This window comes from Sturnus vulgaris, chromosome W, assembly GCF_052056855.1.
Source record: "Sturnus vulgaris isolate bStuVul1 chromosome W, bStuVul1.hap1, whole genome shotgun sequence".
Lineage (NCBI taxonomy): Eukaryota > Metazoa > Chordata > Aves > Passeriformes > Sturnidae > Sturnus > Sturnus vulgaris.
The window spans coordinates 68,129,827-68,142,324 of NC_142282.1; positions in this window are offsets into that span (position 1 = coordinate 68,129,827).

Here is a 12,498-nt window from a genome sequence, read left to right on the forward strand (position 1 = left end):
CCATCCCATCCCATCCCAGGGATCCCATTCCGTCCCATCCCATCCCATCCCATCCCAGGGATCCCATTCCGTCCCATCCCATCCCATCCCATTCCATCCCATCCCATCCCATCCCAGGTATCCCATCCCTGGCATCCCCTCCCATCGAATCCCATCCCACGGATCCCATCCCATCCCAGGGATCCCATCCAATCCCATCTCATCCCTTCCCAGGTATCCCATCCCAGGCATCCCCTCCCATCGAATCCCATCCCACGGATCCCATCCCATCCCAGGGATCCCATCCCATCCCATCTCATCCCTTCCCATCCCAGGTGTCCCATCCCATTCCATCCCATCCCATCCCAGGTATCCCATCCCAGGGATCCCATCCCATCCCATCCCAGAGAACCCATCCCATTCCATTCCATCCCAGGGATCCCATCCCATCCCATTCCATCCCATCCCAGGGATCCCATCAAATCCCATCCCATCCCATCCCATTCCAGGGATCCCATCCCATCCAAGGACTCCCATCCCATCCCATCCCATGACATCCCATCCCATCCCAGGAATTCCATCCCATTCCAGATATCTCAACCTAGGAATCCCATTCGTTCCCAATCCATCCCATCCCATCCCATCCCATACCACGGATCCCATTGCAAGGATCCCATCCCATCCCAGGGATCCCATCCCATCCCAGAGATCCCATCCACACCCAGGAACCGCATCCCCTCCCATCCCATCCCAGGGATCCCATCCCAGGGATTCCATACCATCCCATCCCATCCCAGGGATCCCATCACATCCCATCATATCCCATCCCATCCCATCGATCCCATCCCATCCCATCCCATCCCATCCCATTCCATCGATCCCATCCCATCCCAGGCTGCCATCCCATCCCTTCCCAGGGATCCCATCCCATCCCATCCCACCCCATCCCAGGGATCCCATCCCAGGGATCCCATCCCATCCCATCCCAGGGATCCCATCCCATCCCAGGTATCCCATCCCATCCCCTCCCATCCCATCCCATCCCATCGATCCCATCCCATCCCATTCCATTCCATCTATCCCATCCCATCCCAGGGATGCCATTCCATCCCATCCCATCCCATCCCATCCCAGGGATGCCATCCCATCTCATCCCATCCCATCCGAGGTATCCCATCCCAGGGATCCCATCCCATCCCAGGGATTCCAGGGATCCCATCCCATCCCAGGGATCCCATCCCATCCCATCTCATCCCATCCCATCACAGGTGTCCCATCCCTGGCATCCCATCCCATCCCAGGGATCCCATCCCAGGGATCCCATCCCATCCCAGAGATCCCATCCACACCCAGGAACCCCATCCCATCCCATCCCAGGGATCCCATCCCATCCCATCCCATCCCATCCCATCCCAGGGATTCCATCACATCCCATCCCAGGGATCCCATCCCATCCCATCCCATCCCATAGCTCCCATCCAATCCCATCCATCCCATCCCATCTCATCCCATCCCAGCGATCCCATCCCATTCCATTGATCCGATCCCATTCCAGGGATTCCATCCCATCCCATCCCATCCCAGGGTTCCAATCACATCCCATCCCACCCCATCCCATCTATCCCATCCCATCCCATCCCAGGGATGCCATCCCATCCCATCCCATCCCAGGGATCCCCTCCCTTCTCATCCCAGGGATCCCATCCCAGGGATCCCATCCCAGGGATGCCATCCCATCCCAGGGATTCCATCCCTTCCCAGCCCAGGGATCCCTTCTCATCCCATCCCCTCCCATCCCATTCCCTCCCATCCCATCCCATCCCACCCCATCCCATCCATCCCATCCCATCCCATTCCAGGTGTCCCATCCCTGGCATCCCATCCCATCCCAGGGATCCCATCCCATCCCATGCCATCTCATCCCATCCCATTCCAGGTGTCCCATCCCTGTCATCCCATCCCATCCCAGGGATCCCATCCCAGGGATCCCATCCCAGGGATCCCATCCCATCCCAGAGATCCCATCCACACCCAGGAACCCCATCCCATCCCATCCCAGGGATCCCATCCCATCCCACCCCATCCCATCGATCCCATCCCATCCCATCCCAGGGATCCCATCCCTTCCCAGGGATCCCATCCCATCCCAGGGATCATATCCCATCCCATCCCATCCCATCCCATCCCATCCCAGGGATCGCATCCTATCTCATCCCATCCCATCCCAGGGATCCCATCCCAGGGATCCCATCCCAGGGATCCCAGGGATCCAATCTCATCCCAGGGATCCCATCCCATCCCATCCCTTCCCATCCCAGGAATCCCATCCCACGCATCCCATCCCATACCATCCTGTCCCATCCCAGGGATCCCATCCCATCCCAGGGATCCCATCCCATGCCAGGGATCCCTTCTCATCCTATCCCATCCCATGCCATCCCACCCCATCCCACCGATCCCACCCCATCCCATCCCATCCCATCCCATCCCACTGATCCCACCCCATCGATGCCATCCCATCCCATCCCAGGGATCCCATCCCGTCCCAGGGATCCCATCCCATGCCAGGGATCCCTTCTCATCCTATCCCATCCCATGCCATCCCACCCCATCCCACCGATCCCACCCCATCCCATCCCATCCCATCCCATCCCACTGATCCCACCCCATCGATGCCATCCCATCCCATCCCAGGGATCCCATTCCGTCCCATCCCATCCCAGGGATCACATCCCATCTCATCCCATCCCATCCCAGGTATCCCATCCCAGGGATCCCCTCCCATTCCAGGGATCCCAGGGATGCCATCCCATCCCAGGGATCCCATCAAATCCCATCCCATCTCACCCCTTCCCATCCCAGGTGTCCCATCCCTGGCATCCCATCCCATCGCTGGGATCCCATCCCAGGGATCCCATCCCATCCCATACCATCCCATCCCATCCATTCCAGGATTCCAATCCCATCCCATCCCAGGTATCCCATCCCATCCAATCCCATCCCATCCCAGGGATCCCATCCCATCCCATCCCAGGGATCCCATCCCATCCCATCCCAGAGATCCCATCCACACCCAGGAACCCCATCCCATCCCATCCCAGGGATCCCATCCCATCCCACCCCATCCCATCGATCCCATCCCATCCCATCCCAGGGATCCCATCCCTTCCCAGGGATCCCATCCCATCCCAGGGATCATATCCCATCCCATCCCATCCCAGGGATCGCATCCTATCTCATCCCATCCCATCCCAGGGATCCCATCCCAGGGATCCCATCCCAGGGATCCCAGGGATCCAATCTCATCCCAGAGATCCCATCCCATCCCATCCCTTCCCATCCCAGGAATCCCATCCCACGCATCCCATCCCATACCATCCTGTCCCATCCCAGGGATCCCATCCCATCCCAGGGATCCCATCCCATGCCAGGGATCCCTTCTCATCCTATCCCATCCCATGCCATCCCACCCCATCCCACCGATCCCACCCCATCCCATCCTATCCCATCCCATCCCATCCCATCCCATCCCATCCCATCCCACCCCAACCCACCGATCCCATCCCATCCCATCCCATCCCATTCCATCCCATCCCATCCCATCCCATCCCAGGGATGCCATCCCATCCCATCACAGGGATCCCATTCCGTCCCATCCCATCCCATCCCATCCCATCCCATCCCATCCCAGGGATCCCATTCCGTCCCATCCCATCCCATCCCATTCCATCCCATCCCATCCCAGGTATCCCATCCCAGGGATCCCCTCCCATCGAATCCCCTCCCACGGATCCCATCCCATCCCAGGGATCCCATCCCATCCCACTGATCCCACCCCATCGATGCCATCCCATCCCATCCCAGGGATCCCATTCCGTCCCATCCCATCCCAGGGATCACATCCCATCTCATCCCATCCCATCCCAGGTATCCCATCCCAGGGATCCCCTCCCATCCCAGGGATCCCAGGGATGCCATCCCATCCCAGGGATCCCATCCAATCCCATCCCATCTCATCCCTTCCCATCCCAGGTGTCCCATCCCTGGCATCCCATCCCATCCCAGGGATCCCATCCCATCCCAGAGATCCCATCCACACCCAGGAACCGCATCCCATCCCATCCCATCCCAGGGATCCCATCCCATCCCATCCCAGGGATCCCATTCCGTCCCATCCCATCCCATCCCATCCCATCCCAGGGATCCCATTCCGTCCCATCCCATCCCATCCCATTCCATCCCATCCCATCCCATCCCAGGTATCCCATCCCAGGCATCCCCTCCCATCGAATCCCATCCCACGGATCCCATCCCATCCCAGGGATCCCATCCAATCCCATCTCATCCCTTCCCAGGTATCCCATCCCAGGCATCCCCTCCCATCGAATCCCATCCCACGGATCCCATCCCATCCCAGGGATCCCATCCCATCCCATCTCATCCCTTCCCATCCCAGGTGTCCCATCCCATTCCATCCCATCCCATCCCAGGTATCCCATCCCAGGGATCCCATCCCATCCCATCCCAGAGAACCCATCCCATTCCATTCCATCCCAGGGATCCCATCCCATCCCATCCCATTCCATCCCATCCCAGGGATCCCATCAAATCCCATCCCATCCCATCCCATTCCAGGGATCCCATCCCATCCAAGGACTCCCATCCCATCCCATCCCATGACATCCCATCCCATCCCAGGAATTCCATCCCATTCCAGATATCTCAACCTAGGAATCCCATTCGTTCCCAATCCATCCCATCCCATCCCATCCCATACCACGGATCCCATTGCAAGGATCCCATCCCATCCCAGGGATCACATCCCATTCCAGGGATCCCATTCCAGGGATCCCATCCCTTCCCATCACATCCCATCCCAGGGATCCCATCAAATCCCAGGGATCCCATCCCATCCCATCCCATCCCATCCCAGGGATTCCATCATATCCCATCCCATCCCAGGGATCCCATCCCATCCCATCCCATCTCATCCCATCCCATTCCAGGTGTCCCATCCCTGGCATCCCATCCCATCCCAGGGATCCCATCCCAGGGATCACTTCCCAGGGATCCCATCCCATCCCAGAGATCCCATCCACACCCAGGAACCGCATCCCATCCCATCCCATCCCATCCCATCCCATCCCAGGGATCCCATCCCAGGGATTCCATCCCATCCCATCCCATCCAAGGGATCCCATCCCATCCCACCCCATCCCATCGATCCCATACCATCCCATCCCATGTCATGCCATTCCATTCCATCCCAGGGATCCCATCCCCGGGATCCCATCCCACCCCAGGGATCCCATCCCATCTCATCCCATCCCATCCCATCCCAGGGATCCCATCCCAGGTATCCCATCCCATCCCAGGGATCCTATCCACACCCATGGATCCCATCCCATCGCATCCCATTCCATTCCATCCCAGGGATCCCATCCCATCCCATCCCATTCCATCCCATTCCAGGGATCCCATCCCATCCAAGGACTCCCATCCCATCCCATCCCATGCCATCCCATCCCATCCCAGGAATTCCATCCCATTCCAGGTATCTCAACCTAGGAATCCCATTCATTCCCAATCCATCCCATCACATCCCATCCCACGGATCCCATTGCAAGGATCCCATCCCATCCCAGGGATCACATCCCATTCCAGGGATCCCATTCCAGGGATCCCATCCCATCCCAGGGATCCCATCCCAGGGATCCCATGAAATCCCAGGGATCCCATCCCATCCCATCCCATCCCAGGGATTCCATCATATCCCATCCCATCCCAGGGATCCCATCCCATCCCATCTCATCCCATCCCATTCCAGGTGTCCCATCCCTGGCATCCCATCCCATCCCAGGGATCTCATCCCAGGGATCTCATCCCAGGGATCCCATCCCATCCCAGAGATCCCATCCACACCCAGGAACCGCATCCCCTCCCATCCCATCCCAGGGATCCCATCCCAGGGATTCCATACCATCCCATCCCATCCCAGGGATCCCATCACATCCCATCATATCCCATCCCATCCCATCGATCCCATCCCATCCCATCCCATCCCATCCCATCCCATTCCATCGATCCCATACCATCCCAGGCTGCCATCCCATCCCTTCCCAGGGATCCCATCCCATCCCATCCCACCCCATCCCAGGGATCCCATCCCAGGGATCCCATCCCATCCCATCCCAGGGATCCCATCCCATCCCATCCCAGGTATCCCATCCCATCCCCTCCCATCCCATCCCATCCCATCGATCCCATCCCATCCCATTCCATTCCATCTATCCCATCCCATCCCAGGGATGCCATTCCATCCCATCCCATCCCATCCCATCCCAGGGATGCCATCCCATCTCATCCCATCCCATCCGAGGTATCCCATCCCAGGGATCCCATCCCATCCCAGGGATTCCAGGGATCCCATCCCATCCCAGGGATCCCATCCCATCCCATCTCATCCCATCCCATCACAGGTGTCCCATCCCTGGCATCCCATCCCATCCCAGGGATCCCATCCCAGGGATCCCATCCCATCCCAGAGATCCCATCCACACCCAGGAACCCCATCCCATCCCATCCCAGGGATCCCATCCCATCCCATCCCATCCCATCCCATCCCATCCCATCCCATCCCATCCCATCCCAGGGATTCCATCACATCCCATCCCAGGGATCCCATCCCATCCCATCCCATCCCATAGCTCCCATCCAATCCCATCCATCCCATCCCATCTCATCCCATCCCAGCGATCCCATCCCATTCCATTGATCCGATCCCATTCCAGGGATTCCATCCCATCCCATCCCATCCCAGGGTTCCAATCACATCCCATCCCACCCCATCCCATCTATCCCATCCCATCCCATCCCAGGGATGCCATCCCATCCCATCCCATCCCAGGGATCCCCTCCCTTCTCATCCCAGGGATCCCATCCCAGGGATCCCATCCCAGGGATGCCATCCCATCCCAGGGATTCCATCCCTTCCCAGCCCAGGGATCCCTTCTCATCCCATCCCCTCCCATCCCATTCCCTCCCATCCCATCCCATCCCACCCCATCCCATCCATCCCATCCCATCCCATTCCAGGTGTCCCATCCCTGGCATCCCATCCCATCCCAGGGATCCCATCCCATCCCATGCCATCTCATCCCATCCCATTCCAGGTGTCCCATCCCTGTCATCCCATCCCATCCCAGGGATCCCATCCCAGGGATCCCATCCCAGGGATCCCATCCCATCCCAGAGATCCCATCCACACCCAGGAACCCCATCCCATCCCATCCCAGGGATCCCATCCCATCCCACCCTATCCCATCGATCCCATCCCATCCCATCCCAGGGATCCCATCCCTTCCCAGGGATCCCATCCCATCCCAGGGATCATATCCCATCCCATCCCATCCCATCCCATCCCATCCCATCCCATCCCAGGGATCGCATCCTATCTCATCCCATCCCATCCCAGGGATCCCATCCCAGGGATCCCATCCCAGGGATCCCAGGGATCCAATCTCATCCCAGGGATCCCATCCCATCCCATCCCTTCCCATCCCAGGAATCCCATCCCACGCATCCCATCCCATACCATCCAGTCCCATCCCAGGGATCCCATCCCATCCCAGGGATCCCATCCCATGCCAGGGATCCCTTCTCATCCTATCCCATCCCATGCCATCCCACCCCATCCCACCGATCCCACCCCATCCCATCCCATCCCATCCCATCCCACTGATCCCACCCCATCGATGCCATCCCATCCCATCCCAGGGATCCCATTCCGTCCCATCCCATCCCAGGGATCACATCCCATCTCATCCCATCCCATCCCAGGTATCCCATCCCAGGGATCCCCTCCCATTCCAGGGATCCCAGGGATGCCATCCCATCCCAGGGATCCCATCAAATCCCATCCCATCTCACCCCTTCCCATCCCAGGTGTCCCATCCCTGGCATCCCATCCCATCGCTGGGATCCCATCCCAGGGATCCCATCCCATCCCATACCATCCCATCCCATCCATTCCAGGATTCCAATCCCATCCCATCCCAGGTATCCCATCCCATCCAATCCCATCCCATCCCAGGGATCCCATCCCATCCCATCCCAGGGATCCCATCCCATCCCATCCCAGAGATCCCATCCACACCCAGGAACCCCATCCCATCCCATCCCAGGGATCCCATCCCATCCCACCCCATCCCATCGATCCCATCCCATCCCATCCCAGGGATCCCATCCCTTCCCAGGGATCCCATCCCATCCCAGGGATCATATCCCATCCCATCCCATCCCATCCCATCCCATCCCAGGGATCGCATCCTATCTCATCCCATCCCATCCCAGGGATCCCATCCCAGGGATCCCATCCCAGGGATCCCAGGGATCCAATCTCATCCCAGGGATCCCATCCCATCCCATCCCTTCCCATCCCAGGAATCCCATCCCACGCATCCCATCCCATACCATCCTGTCCCATCCCAGGGATCCCATCCCATCCCAGGGATCCCATCCCATGCCAGGGATCCCTTCTCATCCTATCCCATCCCATGCCATCCCACCCCATCCCACCGATCCCACCCCATCCCATCCTATCCCATCCCATCCCATCCCATCCCATCCCATCCCACCCCAACCCACCGATCCCATCCCATCCCATCCCATCCCATCCCATTCCATCCCATCCCATCCCATCCCATCCCATCCCAGGGATGCCATCCCATCCCATCACAGGGATCCCATTCCGTCCCATCCCATCCCATCCCATCCCATCCCATCCCATCCCATCCCATCCCATCCCAGGGATCCCATTCCGTCCCATCCCATCCCATCCCATTCCATCCCATCCCATCCCAGGTATCCCATCCCAGGGATCCCCTCCCATCGAATCCCCTCCCACGGATCCCATCCCATCCCAGGGATCCCATCCCATCCCACTGATCCCACCCCATCGATGCCATCCCATCCCATCCCAGGGATCCCATTCCGTCCCATCCCATCCCAGGGATCACATCCCATCTCATCCCATCCCATCCCAGGTATCCCATCCCAGGGATCCCCTCCCATCCCAGGGATCCCAGGGATGCCATCCCATCCCAGGGATCCCATCCAATCCCATCCCATCTCATCCCTTCCCATCCCAGGTGTCCCATCCCTGGCATCCCATCCCATCCCAGGGATCCCATCCCATCCCAGGGATCCCATCCAATCCCATCTCATCCCTTCCCAGGTATCCCATCCCAGGCATCCCCTCCCATCGAATCCCATCCCACGGATCCCATCCCATCCCAGGGATCCCATCCCATCCCATCTCATCCCTTCCCATCCCAGGTGTCCCATCCCATTCCATCCCATCCCATCCCAGGTATCCCATCCCAGGGATCCCATCCCATCCCATCCCAGAGAACCCATCCCATTCCATTCCATCCCAGGGATCCCATCCCATCCCATCCCATTCCATCCCATCCCAGGGATCCCATCAAATCCCATCCCATCCCATTCCAGGGATCCCATCCCATCCAAGGACTCCCATCCCATCCCATCCCATGACATCCCATCCCATCCCAGGAATTCCATCCCATTCCAGATATCTCAACCTAGGAATCCCATTCGTTCCCAATCCATCCCATCCCATCCCATCCCATACCACGGATCCCATTGCAAGGATCCCATCCCATCCCAGGGATCACATCCCATTCCAGGGATCCCATTCCAGGGATCCCATCCCTTCCCATCACATCCCATCCCAGGGATCCCATCAAATCCCAGGGATCCCATCCCATCCCATCCCATCCCATCCCAGGGATTCCATCATATCCCATCCCATCCCAGGGATCCCATCCCATCCCATCCCATCTCATCCCATCCCATTCCAGGTGTCCCATCCCTGGCATCCCATCCCATCCCAGGGATCCCATCCCAGGGATCACTTCCCAGGGATCCCATCCCATCCCAGAGATCCCATCCACACCCAGGAACCGCATCCCATCCCATCCCATCCCATCCCATCCCAGGGATCCCATCCCAGGGATTCCATCCCATCCCATCCCATCCAAGGGATCCCATCCCATCCCACCCCATCCCATCGATCCCATACCATCCCATCCCATGTCATGCCATTCCATTCCATCCCAGGGATCCCATCCCCGGGATCCCATCCCACCCCAGGGATCCCATCCCATCTCATCCCATCCCATCCCATCCCAGGGATCCCATCCCAGGTATCCCATCCCATCCCAGGGATCCTATCCACACCCATGGATCCCATCCCATCGCATCCCATTCCATTCCATCCCAGGGATCCCATCCCATCCCATCCCATTCCATCCCATTCCAGGGATCCCATCCCATCCAAGGACTCCCATCCCATCCCATCCCATGCCATCCCATCCCATCCCAGGAATTCCATCCCATTCCAGGTATCTCAACCTAGGAATCCCATTCATTCCCAATCCATCCCATCACATCCCATCCCACGGATCCCATTGCAAGGATCCCATCCCATCCCAGGGATCACATCCCATTCCAGGGATCCCATTCCAGGGATCCCATCCCATCCCAGGGATCCCATCCCAGGGATCCCATGAAATCCCAGGGATCCCATCCCATCCCATCCCATCCCAGGGATTCCATCATATCCCATCCCATCCCAGGGATCCCATCCCATCCCATCTCATCCCATCCCATTCCAGGTGTCCCATCCCTGGCATCCCATCCCATCCCAGGGATCTCATCCCAGGGATCTCATCCCAGGGATCCCATCCCATCCCAGAGATCCCATCCACACCCAGGAACCGCATCCCCTCCCATCCCATCCCAGGGATCCCATCCCAGGGATTCCATACCATCCCATCCCATCCCAGGGATCCCATCACATCCCATCATATCCCATCCCATCCCATCGATCCCATCCCATCCCATCCCATCCCATCCCATCCCATTCCATCGATCCCATCCCATCCCAGGCTGCCATCCCATCCCTTCCCAGGGATCCCATCCCATCCCATCCCACCCCATCCCAGGGATCCCATCCCAGGGATCCCATCCCATCCCATCCCAGGGATCCCATCCCATCCCATCCCAGGTATCCCATCCCATCCCCTCCCATCCCATCCCATCCCATCGATCCCATCCCATCCCATTCCATTCCATCTATCCCATCCCATCCCAGGGATGCCATTCCATCCCATCCCATCCCATCCCATCCCAGGGATGCCATCCCATCTCATCCCATCCCATCCGAGGTATCCCATCCCAGGGATCCCATCCCATCCCAGGGATTCCAGGGATCCCATCCCATCCCAGGGATCCCATCCCATCCCATCTCATCCCATCCCATCACAGGTGTCCCATCCCTGGCATCCCATCCCATCCCAGGGATCCCATCCCAGGGATCCCATCCCATCCCAGAGATCCCATCCACACCCAGGAACCCCATCCCATCCCATCCCAGGGATCCCATCCCAGGGATCCCATCCCATCCCATCCCATCCCATCCCATCCCAGGGATTCCATCACATCCCATCCCAGGGATCCCATCCCATCCCATCCCATCCCATAGCTCCCATCCAATCCCATCCATCCCATCCCATCTCATCCCATCCCAGCGATCCCATCCCATTCCATTGATCCGATCCCATTCCAGGGATTCCATCCCATCCCATCCCATCCCAGGGTTCCAATCACATCCCATCCCACCCCATCCCATCTATCCCATCCCATCCCATCCCAGGGATGCCATCCCATCCCATCCCATCCCAGGGATCCCCTCCCTTCTCATCCCAGGGATCCCATCCCAGGGATCCCATCCCAGGGATGCCATCCCATCCCAGGGATTCCATCCCTTCCCAGCCCAGGGATCCCTTCTCATCCCATCCCCTCCCATCCCATTCCCTCCCATCCCATCCCATCCCACCCCATCCCATCCATCCCATCCCATCCCATTCCAGGTGTCCCATCCCTGGCATCCCATCCCATCCCAGGGATCCCATCCCATCCCATGCCATCTCATCCCATCCCATTCCAGGTGTCCCATCCCTGTCATCCCATCCCATCCCAGGGATCCCATCCCAGGGATCCCATCCCAGGGATCCCATCCCATCCCAGAGATCCCATCCACACCCAGGAACCCCATCCCATCCCATCCCAGGGATCCCATCCCATCCCACCCTATCCCATCGATCCCATCCCATCCCATCCCAGGGATCCCATCCCTTCCCAGGGATCCCATCCCATCCCAGGGATCATATCCCATCCCATCCCATCCCATCCCATCCCATCCCAGGGATCGCATCCTATCTCATCCCATCCCATCCCAGGGATCCCATCCCAGGGATCCCATCCCAGGGATCCCAGGGATCCAATCTCATCCCAGGGATCCCATCCCATCCCATCCCTTCCCATCCCAGGAATCCCATCCCACGCATCCCATCCCATACCATCCTGTCCCATCCCAGGGATCCCATCCCATCCCAGGGATCCCATCCCATGCCAGGGATCCCTTCTCATCCTATC